Genomic DNA, 17,915 nt, shown 5'->3' with positions numbered 1-17,915 from the left:
AGATCTATCATAGCTCTTCAGCTTCATTTACACAGCAATTCAAACGCTGATTTCTCAGTAACTGAGGAATGGACCGGCCATGTAAAGGTATTACTGGATTTGTCTTTGAAATAGCAACATGCAAAAAACAGTAGTTTTAGAGGTGAAATTCCTACTGACAGATTCCCTTTAAGTCAGCATAGGTATATAATATTTAGAGGTGAAATTTAGAAATCTGCATAAATTACAAAAATGGGTGGTTTAGGGTCATTGTTAGGGTTTAGGACTCTCAACTTTGCTTAAAAAGTGTTACCAACCTCCTTAAATCCCCGGGCAATGGCTACTGCCTATAACCTGAAGATCCCTTTAATAACATAACGTCTGAATGTTCATCGACCAATAAAGGAGGTGAAAGAGCTGCGATCGGTAATGTATTCATACCTGAAACCGTAAAAGGCAAGTGCCCATAAATGCATAGATAAAATACAGACTCGCAGATTAGCTCAATGTTAAAGACGTGCCATATACTTTAAAAACCATCCCTAAAAAAAAAAGAAAAAAGAGGTCTGGAAAACTCACTGCGCGTTGGATCCAGGCCAAAGAGATGGGACACGAAGAAGACACAGATGTCACTTAAGACATCTTTTCCGGTACGGGAGTTGAAAGACAGTCTCCTCCGATGTGTGATCGTAATTTACATAGACATTAGAAGCAAACACTTTACCCTAATTTGATGTTATGTTTGTGTAAGTTACAATTCTGTGAAGCTGTTAAAACCCTCTTCCTAAAGTGCTAGGAGCTGCCTGTCACATTTACATACACTCGTCTTTAGCTGCCGCCTCCGTTTAATTTCAAAAGAGTGACCTTCTGAAGAAAGTACGAAAAGAAGATTAATTTCCGTGCTGCTACAGATCAATCCTGGCTGATGTGATGCGGTGGTTAGCATTACTTACCTCTAGTGCTAAAGGATCAATGCTAAGGAGAGTCCGAGCTGCAGGTACTGCCCATGTTTGCTGAGGATGTCTCACACGTTCCAAAAAGATGCCAATAATGTCTAATTACCTTATGTTATTGGTTGATTATTGTAACAATTCCTATATATTCATTATTTGTTGTGGAGCTGCAGGTACAGTGCTTAGTGGGCTTTCCCCATGAATTAATTATTTGCTTCCTATTTTCAATCCTAAAGCCTGTGTTCCTGTTTCCTTCATCTCTCACACTGACATGATTGCTTAAAGAGCGGCTGATTAGCTAATCACACTGGCTGCATGTTCTGCCCATGTTTGCTAAGGATCTCTCACACGTTCCAAAAATATGCCAATAATGTCCAATTACCTTATTGTTATTGGTTGATTATTGTAACGATTCCCATATATTCATTATTTCTTGTTGGGCTGCTGGTACGGTGCTTAGTGGGTTTTCCCCATGAAGTTACTTTTTGCTTCCTATACTCAATCCTAAAGCCTGTGTTCCTGTTTCCTTCATCTCTCACACTGACAAGATTGCTTACAAAGATGCTGATTAGCTAATTGCCCTAGATGCATTTTCTGCCCATGTTTGCTAAGGATTTCCAAAAATTTGCCAATAGTGTCCAATTTGTTCATGTTATTGCTTGATTTCTATAACAATTCCTACATATTCATTAGTGCTTGTGGAGCTGCAGGTCCTGAGCTCAGTTGGTTTTCCCCATGAAACTGTTCTTTATTTCTCTTTTTCAATCCTAAAGCCTGTGTTCCTGTTTCCTTTATGGATATGATTTCTTAAAAAGTAGTTGATTAGCTAATCACCCTGTGTCCTGTGACCAGCACCCCTATAATACAGCTGATTTTCTTTGGAAGCCCCAGACCTCCCAGTGCACTGCAGGGAAAGTGTAGTATTACATGTAAGCCATATTAATAATACAAGAAGTCCTCCAGAATGTCATGATCCAGACCAGGTTTTGAGTCCTGTCTAACCCTTTCCCGGTCTGGTCATGTTAGGGGTTAACTTTGCTCTGCCTCATTCTGGGTTCAGGTTTGCTATTTATCTCCACAGTATTCTGCAGGCGGTGTCAGTTATATTTTCTGCCTTCGGTTTGAGTATCTGACTCTGGGGTTACCCTGATTTATCTTGCTGCTTTAGCTGACTTCGCTCGTGTCTGTTCACTCCTCTCTCCTAGTCCTAACTTAGTGTTTCCCTTAGTATTTGGATTTCTTGGTGTTTGCCTCAGCTTTGATCCTGACCTGACTTTGTCTTTTGCTTCTGGTACTTCGGTTTCTGACTGGTATTGACCCCCTGGCTCCCTGCTGACTCTGTATTTGGTGTTTTCCCTTTGTACTGCATTACTCTCTAGGTTTTGACCTGGCTTTTTTGACAATTCTACTGCCACCTGTTGGTAGCCTCGCTGCAGCGCTGCAGATCTGTTCTGGCAGACTTGCTGTCCTACCTCCACTCTATTCCCATTTAGTGGAGCTTGTATCATCCTGCATAGCTGCAGAGTGACACAGACCTTACAGAGCATATTTCGATTTTGGTTTATGCAGGTTGGTCTTGAATGGAAGACTCACCATGCAATGGTTAATGATAGAAATGGACTAACACTTAATTCTGGTATCAGACTATGCAGGGTTTGTTTGTAGTCTGTTACCATGCCGACACAAAAGTCTGCACTGATGATAGGTTTAATCATTGTTCATGTGTTTAAATATTAGTTGCAGAATAAAGTTATATCAGCAATGTTTGGTAAATAAAGTCTTCTGGAACTTGTGCTGTGATTTTGGTCGTCAGTCTTTCTATTGTCTCATTCATTAAAGGGGAAGTCAAATCAGAAACATGCAAAGCGAATCTGTCACCAGTTTTTTTTTTCTCCCAACTGCTTTCTGCAGCTTTGACAAATTCCTGCTGCAGATCTACCAGTTCTCTGAGTTCTGAGCAGTGCATAGGCAGAAAGCTGCCAATTAGTGGTGGGAGCTGGGTTACACAGAGCTCACAAATATATAGGGGCCAAGATGACAGCAGGTTACTAATGATAATCTCCTGCTTGTAAAACAGTGATTTTATCAAAACTACAACAAGCAGCTCAATACGTGCAAATCACTCAACTCAGTCTTTACTGTATGGTGCTCGGAGATTAAGTGGCAAATTCCCTTTAAAGAACACCCACCAGGATGATTAGAATATTGTCCCTGGTCCTGCTCCTGGCACCCCCAGAAAACAGTGTATGGGGGCACTCGCGGCCATAAATGTATCTACCCTACAGCGGCCACTATAGGCGAAATCTGGTATTACATGGTGACTAACTGCTTTGCTAACGTGAGTTCTCCAGAACTGGAGTCATTTATTACAGAGTTGGTTTCTAGAAGGAAGACTTCTCTCTTTGATGTCCATATGATCTATCGAGACATACGTAACTAGGGCTGCATTCATAAAACATCCCCTTTAAGAGACAATATTTTTAATTATGGGGCCAGGAAGCCCCAGAATGCCCATTTGGATGTGATGACAATGATATGACACACTGAGGACTTTGGTTCCCCGGAAGATTCTGACTTTTGTGATGAAATTTTAAAAAGAACATCCATTAGTCCCCAAAAAAACCCCATCGTATCAGTCCCACCAGCGTCGGGATCACAGTATATGGCGGTAGGACGTACACGGATTATATATCCATCTCATCCCTGACTCTTAATGTCACCCTCTGTTGTACGGTGTCATGTTATATTAGGGTAATCACTGCTAAGGAACATACTGCACATCTAGGTCACCAGTGAATAAAAGGCACGGTACAGTTTTAATCGAGGGCGTTCATGCAGAAAGCGCTGTGAATAGATTACCTGGGTGATGATCTGCCCTTGAGGATGCAATGAGCAAATCGTGTGCATAGTAGACCTTGTTATTAAGAGGCAGCAAACACCAAGCCTGGTAGATTAGCTACGTTTTTACAGAATTTTGGGTCCCTCTTGCTCCTGCAATGTTCTGTATAAGGATGTGCAACTTATGGTGCATGCTGAGAGTTGTAGTTTCCCGACAGCTGGAAAGCCAAAGTTATGAACACATGTAGATGAACCTACCAGCTGCATTATTTCTGTATATAGTCAGATATGAATGTTACAGAGTAACCATCCATTAGCCAGATTCCCTCAAATGGCTGATAAAAGTCATCTATTATATCGCTAAAGACCCTAGATTATAATAAAAGGACGATTGAAAAACAAAAACAAAAAAAGTACAGAAAAACCAATAAAATGAGCCGGAGCATAAGTTGGTATACATGCAGCGTTTAGGAGCTTTTTCACACTGTCGCCATTAAGGAGACCAAACCTAAATAGTGTGGATACAGGATGGCTTTTACGCATTTTTAAAAAATCAAAAACATGTTTTTCTAAAAACAAAAAAGGTAGTATAGTCACCTCTTCTGGTGCAGCAGCGTTATATCCGATTCTCTACTGGTTCCTCCTCCCTCCGGCTCCATTCTTCTCTTTCGTCTTCAGTCCCTTATTTTCTTTGAAGCCTTTAGTGCTCGTTAGGCCTCAATTGATGGCATGATGGGCATTGCTAACTAATGTCATGATGTCACGTAAGGTCTAGTCAGTGCCAAAGAGAAAACCGGAGCCGGAGGAAGGAAGTGAGTCAACTGAGACTCGGACGGAGAGCTGCAGCTCTAGGACACATGAGGAACATAGTAAGTGTGTATATGTATGTGTATGCATGTATGTATATATGTATATATATATATATATATATATATATATATATATATATATATATATATAAATATATATATACACACACAGTACAGACCAAAAGTTTGGATACACCTTCTCATTTAAAGATTTTTCTGTATTTTCATGACTATGAAAATTGTAAATTCACACTGAAGGCAAAACTATGAATTAACACATGTGGAATTATATACTTAACAAAAAAGTGTGAAACAACTGAAATTATGTCTTATATTCTAGGTTCTTCAAAGTAGCCACCTTTTGCTTTGATGACTGCTTTGCACACTCTTGGCATTCTCTTGATGAGATTCAAGAGGTTGTCACCGGGAATGGTCTTCCAACAATCTTGAAGGAGTTCCCAGAGATGCTTAGCACTTGTTGGCCCTTTTGCCTTCACTCTGCGGTCCAGCTCACCCCAAACCATCTCGATTGGGTTCAGGTCTGGTGACTGTGGAGGCCAGGTCATCTGGCGTAGCACCCCATCACTCTCCTTCTTGGTCAAATAGCCCTTACACAGCCTGGAGGTGTGTTTGGGTCATTGTCCTGTTGAAAAATAAATGATGGTCCAACTAAACGCAAACCGGATGGAATAGCATGCCGCTGCAAGATGCTGTGGTAGCCATGCTGGTTCAGTATGCCTTCAATTTTGAATAAATCCCCAACAGTGTCACCAGCAAAGCACCCCCACACCATCACACCTCCTCCTCCATGCTTCACGGTGGGAACCAGGCATGTAGAGTCCATCCGTTCACCTTTTCTGCGTCGCACAAAGACACGGTGGTTGGAACCAAAGATCTCAAATTTGGACTCATCAGACCAAAGCACAGATTTCCACTGGTCTAATGTCCATTCCTTGTGTTCTTTAGCCCAAACAAGTCTCTTCTGCTTGTTGCCTGTCCTTAGCAGTGGTTTCCTAGCAGCTATTTTACCATGAAGGCCTGCTGCACAAAGTCTCCTCTTAACAGTTGTTGTAGAGATGTGTCTGCTGCTAGAACTCTGTGTGGCATTGACCTGGTCTCTAATCTGAGCTGCTGTTAACCTGCAATTTCTGAGGCTGGTGACTCGGATAAACTTATCCTCAGAAGCAGAGGTGACTCTTGGTCTTCCTTTCCTGGGGCGGTCCTCATGTGAGCCAGTTTCTTTGTAGCGCTTGATGGTTTTTGCCACTGCACTTGGGGACACTTTCAAAGTCCTCCCAATTTTTCAGACTGACTGACCTTCATTTCTTAAAGTAATGATGGCCACTCGTTTTTCTTTACTTAGCTGCTTTTTTCTTGCCATAATACAAATTCTAACAGTCTATTCAGAAGGACTATCAGCTGTGTATCCACCAGACTTCTGCTCAACACAACTGATGGTCCCAACACCATTTATAAGACAAGAAATCCCACTTATTAAACCTGACAGGGCACACCTGTGAAGTGAAAACCATTCCCGGTGACTACCTCTTGAAGCTCATCAAGAGAATGCCAAGAGTGTGCAAAGCAGTCATCAAAGCAAAAGGTGGCTACTTTGAAGAACCTAGAATATAAGACATAATTTCAGTTGTTTCACACTTTTTTGTTAAGTATATAATTCCACATGTGTTAATTCATAGTTCTGATGCCTTCAGTGTGAATGTACAGAAAAATCTTTAAATGAGGTGTGTCCAAACTTTTGGTCTGTACTGTATATACACACATATGTATTATATACAGTATATGTACATTTTTTACTTTTCTTGTATATATATATATATATATATATATATATATATATATATATATACAGTATATATATATATATGTACATTTTTGACTTTTTTTTTAATTTTTTAAAATGTTCTGCATTTCAATTTTCCTGAATCAAGGAAAAGTGATACCCTGCAAGATTCCATTTTGGTTTGTCTTTAGGGCTGAAAAGGGTTAAAATTAAATAAAAAACGAATACATATATATATATATATATATATATATATATATATATATATATATATATATATATATATATATATATATATAATTTATTTATTTTTTTACCTCTTTTCAGCCAAAAAGGGGGGATGTTTTATGAATGCAGCCCTTGTTACATATGTCTCGATAGATCATATGGATGTCGAAGAGAGGAGTCTTCCTTCTAGGAACCAACTTTGTAAATAATGGCTCCAGTTCTGGAGAACTCAAGTTGGCAAAAAAAAAAAAAGAGTCAAAATGTTTTGTAAAATTGGATTTGCCTTGAATCAGTTCACTGAAACCTAATGGCTATAACTGGCCGCACACTGACCCCATAACGGTTCCTCAAACTGTACAAATTGGTAAAACAAAATGCCAAAAAATATGATACTGAACATACCCAAAGATAACTAATGGAACTTATATCTTGGCTTTAACTCCTTTATTAGCTATTAAGTGTTACTTTACATGAGATTTGTGATAAATTCAGGGGGTCAAACTGCAGGACCCTTCATTCATACTGAGACTATTGGTTTTGAAGTTCCTCGTGCGAATGGATCAATAGTGAACATTACTCCATTAACTCCTAAAGGAAAAAAGTTACAAAGTTTTAGCAACATGTTAACTTTGACTTATAGGACAGAGACCACAATGTTCTAAAACATTGGTTGTGGAATTGGTAATGATCTTCAACATGTCACAGAAGTACAACTCTCATCATACCCTATGCAGTAGCTCATAACATTTGATCTCATCCTCAATGCTATCAGGACATGCTGGGAGTGGTAGTTTCGCAGTAACCACAAAGTTAAATGTTGCAAATCTGTGCAACATGGTTGTAATTGAGCACACATTTCCACCACCCAAAAATCTATTTTCCACCCTTTTACATGTTCAGTTGTGCAAAATACTTCGAGGAAAAGGTGAACTTAAAGGGCTTTCGATGTTATTATCATTCCACTCATGGAAAAGGTCAGATAACGTGTGATGGATCTGATGAAAAAAAAAAAAAAAAACGGTCGGGGAAATGTGCCAAGTGCACAAAAAAACAAATTATTTATACATTTTGTAGGGGAAAAAGAAACATCTCGCTGGGGAAGATGCAGAAAGATTTTCATCTCCCTTTCATTCATGTCTCGGGTTCTTGATACAGAATGGTAAACACTGTGATACATCGCTCTATTTATAAAATATATTAACCCCGCGCTCTGCTGGAGATACGGATTTCACTTGATTTTCAGCCATAGATACAAAGAGTATCCAACTCTCGAATACTATTTCCAAAGCCCGACACCAAATAAGATGTTACACCTTGTCGGCTTTTGATTCTCAGACTATGATTCATTGTATTTAATAAAAAAGGTGATTTTTTTTTATATATATATATATTTTTTTTACAATTTTTTAGTATTTTTACTAATGGCAAATGACGTTGGTTTCATCTATAAGTCCAAGAGATTTTAGTGCAACCTACAGGTTTGTGCTGAATCCTTACCTTTCTTTTTTTTTGCTTGATATTTTCCAACACGTCTAGCATGAAGTACCCGGATACAAAAAAAATATTTAGCATTACTCTGAATCCTTTTCTCTATACTGTCTATGCTTTTCTCTTGGCTCAACATTTGTAGCCCCCAAATACTCAGCATTAAAAAAAAAAATGTGATTTTATGATACTTTGTTAGGAGTTGTTTACTCTTATGTGTCTACTTGTGGCCACCCAGTGGTTGAAATGTGAATTGCAACCTGTCAAGGTTTTTGCTTCCATGTGGTCATATTGTATTAGAGTCCTTTATCTGAATTTTGAGAAAGTATTTGATAGGTCGGAGGTAGGTAGATTTTGTATTGTTGTAGACTATTGGTAAACTGTAAAGTGCTGCAGAATATGTTGGCGCTATATAAATAAAGATTAATATTATTATAGTCTAAAAATCTTATGCTAAAAAAAATCTCATTAAAATAATCAATTTTGACAAATTAATGGAATTCAGTATATTTCCTAGTAAAGAAGGTGTATCAAGGATAAGACAAGTGATGCAACAGCCTTGAAGTGAATGTCCACTTTCATCTTCTTGGTTCTACATTTCTGTGTTAATATTTTTGTATGGTTCTATTACCCAATAAAACATTATAAAGAGTCTCCACTAGAGGGAGCCGAGGAGTTTACAGAACAGTATTAAAGAATTAAACTCTTTAAAGGGAATCTGTCTCCTGGTTTTTTTGCTCCCCCATCTGAGAGCAGCATGATGTAGGGGCCGAGACCCTGATTCTAGTGATGCGTCATTTACTTGGCTATTTGCTGCCGTTTTGATAAAATTCCCATTTTCTTTGCAGCAAATCTCTGAATGTTGAGCCCTGTATAACCCTGCCCGTACCACTGATAGTTTACTGTGTACACTGTGCATAGGCAGAAATCTGCCAATCAGTGATGGGGGCAGGGTTATACAAAGGTCATGAATATGGAGCAGGTTTACTAGTTCTCTAGTGATAAACTCCTGCTGATAAAACACTAGTTTTATCAAAACTATAGCAAGCACACATTGCTGGAATAAGGGTTTCTAACCCTACATTATGGTGCTTTCAGATTGGGTGGAAAAAAACAGGTGACAGGTTCCTTTTAATAAAACTGTATGCACTTAGCTCTTGAGCTCCCTCTGGTGGAGACAATAAGCATTGCTATTACTTTAGAATTTATGATTATGCAGGAGATTTGGAATTATAGATCAGAAAGTCTGAACAATAAAGACATAGTAAAAAAAAAAGAAAAGTGGCAAGTGATGTGATGCATACAAAAGTGCCATCTGTCAGGTGCGTTGTATAATTATAGCTATGTTTTCTTTTGCATTGTGTGACACCCCTCACGTCTGATACATTGTATGTATACATTGATTCCTCTACTTGTGTCTCACAGCCATGATCATCACTGACAAAGTGGGAGCTGTTATGAGTTTTTCATCTTGCTAATCAATGAAATGTTAAATTACCCTGATTCCATGGTGTCTGCTTTTCCCTGCAGCATATTTAGTCTGTCGTGGTGCTTAAACCCCCAGAAGGCTATGGCATTAGCTCCGTTTTTCAGTCAAGTTGGCAGAGATGAAGAGATGTTAACTAGATACTGTGTGTGTGTGTTTACTTGACTTAATTATGCAGCTGCAGAGACGTAAAAAGTCATCCATGATTCATAGGCGAAAAAAAAAACCCGGCATAGCCCGATCTGGGATCTAACAGTTTAAGGCTCCTAGTTATGGAACAGATGGAAATCCACTCACTTCCATCACAATCTGGACTGATATTTTTGTTTTTGAAAAATTTCATTATTTTAATATTTTTAGCAAAGGAGCAGGGGGTTAGTATTGTAAACAAGCAGAACTGAGGTGCTGGGTTGGGACCTGCACTTGGATGTGGTCTTTATGGGTGTGGGGTTAATTTTATAGACTTGTGTCACTGATTTTCTAGTTTTGGGACATGCTCATGGATGTGGTCTCCATAGGTGAGTGGTTATTATATTTTGTAGAACTGGGGTCATGGGCTTGGAACTTGCACATGGAAGTGGTCTCCATAGTTGAATGGTTAGTATTATTAATTTGTGGTACAGAGATCCAGGGTTTGGGACATGTACCGTACTTGGATGTGGTGTCATTAGGTGAGTGGTTAATATTATTGAATTGTAGCACAGAGGTCCTGGGTTTGTGACTTGTACTTGAATGTGGTCTCCATACGTGAGTGGTTAGTATTATTAATTTGTGCTATATAGGTCCTGAGTTTGGGACTTGCACTTAGATGTGGTCTCCTTAGGTGAGTTGGTTACTATTATTGACTGGGTTTGAGACATGTACTTGGATGTGGTCTCATTAGGTGAGTGGTTAGTATTATTGACTTGTAGCACAGAGGTCTTGGGTTTGGGACATGTACTTGGATGTGGTCTCCATAGTTGAATGGTTAGTATTATTAATTTGTGGTACAGAGATCCAGGGTTTGGGACATGTACTTGGATGTGGTGTCATTAGGTGAGTGGTTAGTATTATTGAATTGTAGCACAGAGGTCCTGGGTTTGTGACTTGTACTTGAATGTGGTCTCCATACATGAGTGGTTAGTATTATTAATTTGTGCTACAAAGGTCCTGAGTTTGGGACTTGTACTTAGATGTGGTCTCCTTAGGTGAGTTGGTTACTATTATTGACTGGGTTTGAGACATGTACTAGGATGTGGTCTCATTAGGTGAGTGGTTAGTATTATTGACTTGTAGCACAGAGGTCTTATGTTTGGGACATGTACTTGGATGTGGTCTCCATAGTTGAATGGTTAGTATTATTAATTTGTGGTACAGAGATCCAGGGTTTGGGACATGTACTTGGATGTGGTATCATTAGGTGAGTGGTTGGTATTATTGAATTGTAGCACAGAGGTCCTGGGTTTGTGACTTGTACTTGAATGTGGTCTCCATACGTGAGTGGTTAGTATTATTAATTTGTACTATATAGGTCCTGAGTTTGGGACTTGTACTTAGATGTGGTCTCCTTAGGTGAGTTGGTTACTATTATTGACTAGGTTTGAGACATGTACTTGGATGTGGTCTCATTAGGTGAGTGGTTAGTATTATTGACTTGTAGCACAGAGGTCTTGGGTTTGGGACATGTACTTGGATGTGGTCTCCATAGTTGAATGGTTAGTATTATTAATTTGTGGTACAGAGATCCAGGGTTTGGGACATGTACTTGGATGTGGTGTCATTAGGTGAGTGGTTAGTATTATTGAATTGTAGCACAGAGGTCCTGGGTTTGTGACTTGTACTTGAATGTGGTCTCCATACATGAGTGGTTAGTATTATTAATTTGTGCTACAAAGGTCCTGAGTTTGGGACTTGTACTTAGATGTGGTCTCCTTAGGTGAGTTGGTTACTATTATTGACTGGGTTTGAGACATGTACTAGGATGTGGTCTCATTAGGTGAGTGGTTAGTATTATTGACTTGTAGCACAGAGGTCTTATGTTTGGGACATGTACTTGGATGTGGTCTACATAGTTGAATGGTTAGTATTATTAATTTGTGGTACAGAGATCTAGGGTTTGGGACATGTACTTGGATGTGGTGTAATTAGGGGAGTGGTTAGTATTATTGAATTGTAGCACAGAGGTCCTGGGTTTGGGACTTGTACTTGAATGTGGTGTCCATACGTGAATGGGTACTATTATTAATTTGTGTTACATAGGTCCTGAATTTGGAACTTGTACTTAGATGTGGTCTCCCTAGGTGAGTGGTTAGTATTATTGACGGGGTTTGAGACATGTACTTGGATGTGGTCTCGTTAGGTGAGTGGTTAGTATTATTAACTTGTTGATCAGAGTTCCTGGGTTTGGGACATGCACTTGGATGTGGTCTCCATAGGTGAATTGTTAGTAGAACTGACTTGTGGCACAGAGGTCCTGGGTTTGGGACTTGTACTTGGATCTTGTCTTCCTAGGTTAGTGGTTAGTATTATTGATTTGTTGAACAGAGGTCCTGGGTCTGGGATATGTACTTGGATATGGTCTCCATAGGTAAACGGTTAGTATTATTAATTTGTGGTACAGAGGTCCTAAGTTTGGGACTTGAACTTGTCTCCTTAGGTGAGCCGTTAGTATTATTGACTTCTGACACTTAGGTCCTGGATTTGGAAACATGCACATTGATGTGGTCTCCATAGCTGCTAAAATGTTACCAAAGGAGCAGTGAAAACTGTACTAGAAAATAGAATGAGGCAGCAGGAACCTAGTCTGTGGGTGATAGGGAGTATCAAGCAGCTCTCTAGAGATATAGTGAGATTAGTTGGCTCTCATGGTTAAGACCCCAATGATCACATGATTATTTGAAAGACCTGGGAAGACTACAGCAAAGAGAAATCGAATGATGCAGCTGGTACCAAAGTCTCGTATGTGAGTGGTGGGGAAATGCACAGTATTCTCTTCTATGACACATAAGTCCTATATTAGATCTTGTGTGTCACTTTACTTTCCACAGGATGGGTGATAAATACATGATTGCTGGAGGTCCGACTGTTACGATGTAACTTTGTCTTGTAGGATCTGATGAAAGGATACTTGGAGCTGTACCTGGAGCCTCCTTAATGGAGTGCTGGCTCTACTTCATACCCATTGATCACAATCTTACCTCGTGCCGATTGTGCCGGTAGGCTCCTGAGATGTGAGACGGATCATGGACATTATACTTTCATGTAGACAAATTATTCACCGCGGCTCTCCGGGATTTATATTCTGTATTCCAGGACAGCAGTTTTTTTCCTCCATTCTCGCCACTTGATCAAAGTATCGGCACAGTTGGGCTCAGTGAAGTTTTCACAAGTCTCCTCTCCCTCTCATCAAAGTTCCCACAGTATATGTGATGCGTCCGTCACTTTCCCAGATACTTTATTAAAGATACATTTGAAAGCAGAACTTTTATTCTTCCTTTTTGACCAGACGAAGCCTGAGGTCAGACGGTTCCAAAGTCTAACAATTCTACCGGATAAGATGCCGTCCGCCCGACCAAAGGCTCGTTAGGATCAATAGGTTTCCGTCGTTACAGGACTGCAATCATCAGCAAGGAAAAAACTGTGGAAAATAATCCCTCTGAGTATGTCTGGTGGAAAAATCACCTACGGGGAAAGTAACGCAGACATACAATGTGTATATAGGTTAGACTAAGCATGAACTGCGAAGAACACTTCCAGCTATCCAGACACATTGAATGACTGCTGGCAAAGAGGTTTCTTGTACTTTCCAATGCTTGTTCTTTTGCTAAATAATCAGCAACAAGCTTGTCTAATAGCCATTAATCTTACTCCATCTTTGCTCTTTTCCTCCTTTGTATCCAGTCTGCAAATAATGAGATTTAAAGGGGTTGTCTCGTCTTGTTAAATAGATAAAATTGCCAAGTGCTTGTAAAAAAAAAACCAAGCAATCAACCTCTGAAAAATATTTTCCGTTCTCATTTACTGTTCATCACCTAAGTTACCGGCCACCTCTGCAATCTATTAGAGTGGCCAGTTTCCAAGGTCGGGAGTACGTGCTTGCAAGCTGTTTGCATTAGAGCTTGTAAGCGCTGCTTTGCAGCCTGACGGATGTCTTCCATTGCTACAGAGGCTATCGGCGCAGGAGAGGAAGCAGTTTGGATCAGTGCTGCAACTACACCGCTGATCCGAGCCGTAGATCTTTAGGAGCGTAGCGCAAGCAGGAAACCGCGAAGCATGGAAGTGGATCGCTCCTGAAGATCGACAATCAGAAACCTACTTTAAAGTCTTTTCATAAAAAGAAACGTAAAGTAGGAAGATCGATATGGATACTATAGAATAATGTAAATCATGTACAGAAAAAACTAGGGATGGGTCTCAAAAATGTGGTCTTTTTCCTTATAATAAAAATATAACCAATTCTGGTCAATTTAAAAAGAAAAAAACAAAAAGGAATTTGTTAGACCACACCCCCAGCAGTGTAAGCACCTCCCCTGCGGAGCCGCACATTGAGCTAAAAAGTAGTTCATTTGTCAATGTGGAAAGAAAATAAATATATCAAGGAATGAGACTAAATTTTTTTCGAGAGTGGTTGAAGAGTCAGACCCCTTCCTACCAGTCTGGAGACAAAAGGATCTAATAGTTTCTATTTGCATTAAATTAGTAGACTAAGGATATGGATACGATAGAATAATGCAAATCAAGTACAGAAAAAAGTAGGGATGGTTCTCGAAGATGTAGTCTCTTTCCTAATAATAAAAATATAACAAATTATGTTCAATTTAAAAAGAAGAAAAAAAATAGGAATTTGTTAGACCACACCCCAACACTGTAAGCACCTCCCCTGCGGAGCCGCACATTGAGCTAAAAAGTAGTTTATTTGTCATTTGTCAATGGTCAAAGATAATAAGTATATCAAGGAATGAGACTAAATTTCTTTCGAAAGTGGTTGAAGACCCTTTCCTACAAGTCTGGAAACAAAAGGGTCTAATAGTTTCTATTTGCATTGATTTAGTAGACTAGGGAAGTAGTGTTCTAGATTGTTGGCTCTTAACTTATTGATCAATGACCCTCTTATATTTTTTTTTTCTTATTATGACTGTGGATGGTCCCATACAGAGGTTTGAAATTAAAAAATTGTAGAGTCATCCTGGAGGTCATTCCCAATGTTCCCTATATATCCCTGTGAGTTTTAAAGGGATTGTCTACTTTGTATATTTTAACAAATATGTTCATTACACGGCTTTGTGAAACTTGCTAACATGTAAGTATTATGGATTCTTCTTCCACTTTTTAATGATGCCTTCTCCATGGACTGTTCAGCTCTCCTGTTTTCAGAATGGCTGTGGATGGAGGAGCATGTGACCCAACCTGTCCAATAATCTCCTCCAATTGAAAACTGCTTTGTCATGTGCTCACATGATCCTTCACCAGCAGCCACGGAGAACAGAGAACATTTTGAATAAAGTCTCCACAGAGAACACCTTCTGTTAAAATAAGGAGATAAAATGGACAATTCCTTTAAATAGGCATAATATACCTATTCCGGTGCAGCATTTTGCTTTTCTACTTGATGAAATACTTTGCAACTTTACCATAAAGCAAGCGAGATAAAGAGCACTTTGCGGAGATGAGCGAATTGATATGATGCAAAATTTGTGTCGAATTTTTAGAAATTTGCTGAATTTTGTAAATTTGAACAGAAAGAAATTTCCTTTGTGTGAATTGTCTAAAATGGCTACCCTCATTTACACATTGCAGCAGGTTGTAGAAAAGTTTCACATGACTTTGGATGAGGCCCGGCAGGCTTTTCCGTAATGCCTTGGTAGTGCACAGCTAAGCTAGAGAGACTATCATAGCCAGTATAAAAGCTGAGGCTGGGAATGCAGCAGCCACTTCGGGGTAGATTTGGATAATGAGAGGATTTCAAATCTCAAAAGTTAGCAATAGAGATATAGAGAGAAGTACAGAGAGTGTGTGACAGCACCGCAGTGAAAAACAGTTACCATCCGTTTACTCGTGCATGATGAGGTTACTTGGACATTACTAAGACTGTTTTTGTGTTAAGTAATTGGAACAGGGTTAGATACGGTCCTAGGGGACCTCAGAGTGCTACACCCATATTTTCAGGGCAATTGGAGGTTTTGGAGTATTTTGATTTGTTGCAAATTGATTTACTGCAAATCGAATTTCTTGGCAAAATTTGGCCAAGCTGTTGCATCTCCAAGGCTTCCACAAGGCTCCCTGTTAGATCAGTAGATCATATATTTATGTATTTCACTAATTAAATATTCTCCTGCCCACGTAGCATTTTTCTGATTGTAAATTTCTTTATCGATAGAAGCTTTTTATTTTTTTAGTGGAGTTAAAGCATTTTTCTTTTTCCCGGAGACAATCGCGTTTGTACTGAATATAAATTCTATACGTTTCAGGCTAATTATTCCGAATGGAATAGATTTGGAGCGAGGACTTGAAAAATCAATGTAATTGAAAATGCAATGCCGGGTTCTAATGGCACTCAAGCAGAGGGGAAAAAAGGAGAAGTAGTGTGTATGTAGAGGTTTACTCTTCACTCCCCTTTTATTAACCATTAATGGGATTTGTTTTTTACTTTGAACTTCATAATAATGCAATTCCACCCTAAGAATGGTTCAGAAGTTCATGTATAATGAACGTGTTCCCGTGTCTCCCATATTGATGAAGTTAATTCTATTTGAGTTGATACCCAACAGGCTGCCACCAAGCCAAAGCCAATCTAAGGTCAGCCATCAGAAAACAAACATTGGCGAGAAGATCGTTTCCCGGTTTAATAATTGCCATCTTGGAACTAATGTTTGTTGACTTCCACGTTGGCAAGTGATGGGCAGCCATGTGTTAGTGGCGACTATACGCAATACTTTTATTACAGGGAATGTATGGACAAGACATCACTTTCCACGCGTCTTTGTACCTGATTTCTGGAATATTTTCCGCCTAAGTTCTAGATCAAAGTTTTTTTTTGGGACAGATTAATTGAAGAAGTGTTTCAATCTTCTCTTCAGGAGAACAAAGATCCCCTGCCTCCTGCTGGTAACGGGGTTCTCCTGAAGAATGACAGTTCGGATCAGTGGCTTGCTCACAACAATATTTCGATCTGCCATGCTGCGAGCAGAGACAGTCTTTGCAGCACAGGGGCACTGAAGCTTTCCAGATCCAGTGATACATCCAGCTTCAAAGTGGTCTGCCCTTATTGCCTAGATAACCAGCCATCTCTGAGACTGCAGGGGGCTGGTAACCTTGGCAGTGAGCTGTATACCATAGGATTAAAAATCCCTCCTCAATTTTACCCATAGAAAACTCCTTTAATGGTTTGCCCCACCCAAAATAAATGGCTGTGAGCAACAAGTTAGATACTTTTTTACCTGTACTTAGTAAATTAATAGTTTAGGTATTGATATATCAAGTGCCAATGATGACTCCTTGCTCAGTGGTATTGTAGCCATCCCACTCATGCTGCATAGAGGATAAGACGGCTACTCAACTTGGCACGTTGCGTACCGGTACTTGGCGCTTGCATTCATTCCATCATTTGTTTATTGGACTTTTTGGCTGTTTTGTATCAGTAGTGAAGACTAGAGATATGTTTGATTATGTTGCTGCTTTCAAAGAGGTTGTGTTTGGAGCACCCCTTTAACTAAACTGATTCCTCAGGACTAAGGATGAGGGGTGGAAGTTGAGTTTCTGGTACCCAACTCAAACTTTATTCTAAAATTCAGTTAAGGTACCAGAACTTTCCCCGAATTTCAACCACAACCCGGACCCCATTAAAAATAATGATGACCCGAACTTTTGAGGCGGAATTATTTTTTCTCCACCGGAACCTCAAAGATTGCAACGCATTTCTGGGAGGAGTCCATGTTCAGCGTTTAGCACCAGTCACTAACTATGCGGTATGAACCGCAAACTTTTAAGCTAGAATCCTCTCCTCTCTACTCAGGTCAGCTGATTGATTTTTGGTCCCCTACTTTTCCTATTACCCCCTCCCCCACTTTTTTTTCTTTATGTTATCTCCAACTTAAATAAATAACAAAAACATTTGACCAAGAAATCTTTGTGGCATCTGATTGGGAAGGAATGTCTGGTCTGTATTTTTTTTCCCAGACACAGCGCCACCTTTGTTATTTGGCTGAGTCTGGTATTGCAGCCCACTTCCTAAAACTAGAAATTCGAGTTTGCGTTATTTTATAACAATTTTAATTTATTGTTATGCATAAAATATTTTATTACATTTTTTGGACCAAAAAGTAAATGTTGAACACATTAGAGATGGAAAGGGGAAATGT

At 39.4% G+C, this 17,915-nt stretch overlaps 1 protein-coding gene across 10 annotated transcripts in view; it reads left to right on the top strand.

The window, feature by feature from the left end:
• LRRC4C (leucine rich repeat containing 4C) overlaps positions 1-17,915 on the top strand; it is a 1,072,649-nt gene that overhangs the window by 934,453 nt on the left and 120,281 nt on the right. The window lies entirely within an intron of this gene.

The sequence above is a fragment of the Ranitomeya variabilis genome, chromosome 2 (genome assembly GCF_051348905.1).
Source record: "Ranitomeya variabilis isolate aRanVar5 chromosome 2, aRanVar5.hap1, whole genome shotgun sequence".
In the NCBI taxonomy this organism is placed as follows: Eukaryota; Metazoa; Chordata; class Amphibia; order Anura; family Dendrobatidae; genus Ranitomeya; species Ranitomeya variabilis.
Note: the sequence above shows the minus strand (reverse complement) of the source record. Positions and strands in the feature narration are given on the sequence as shown.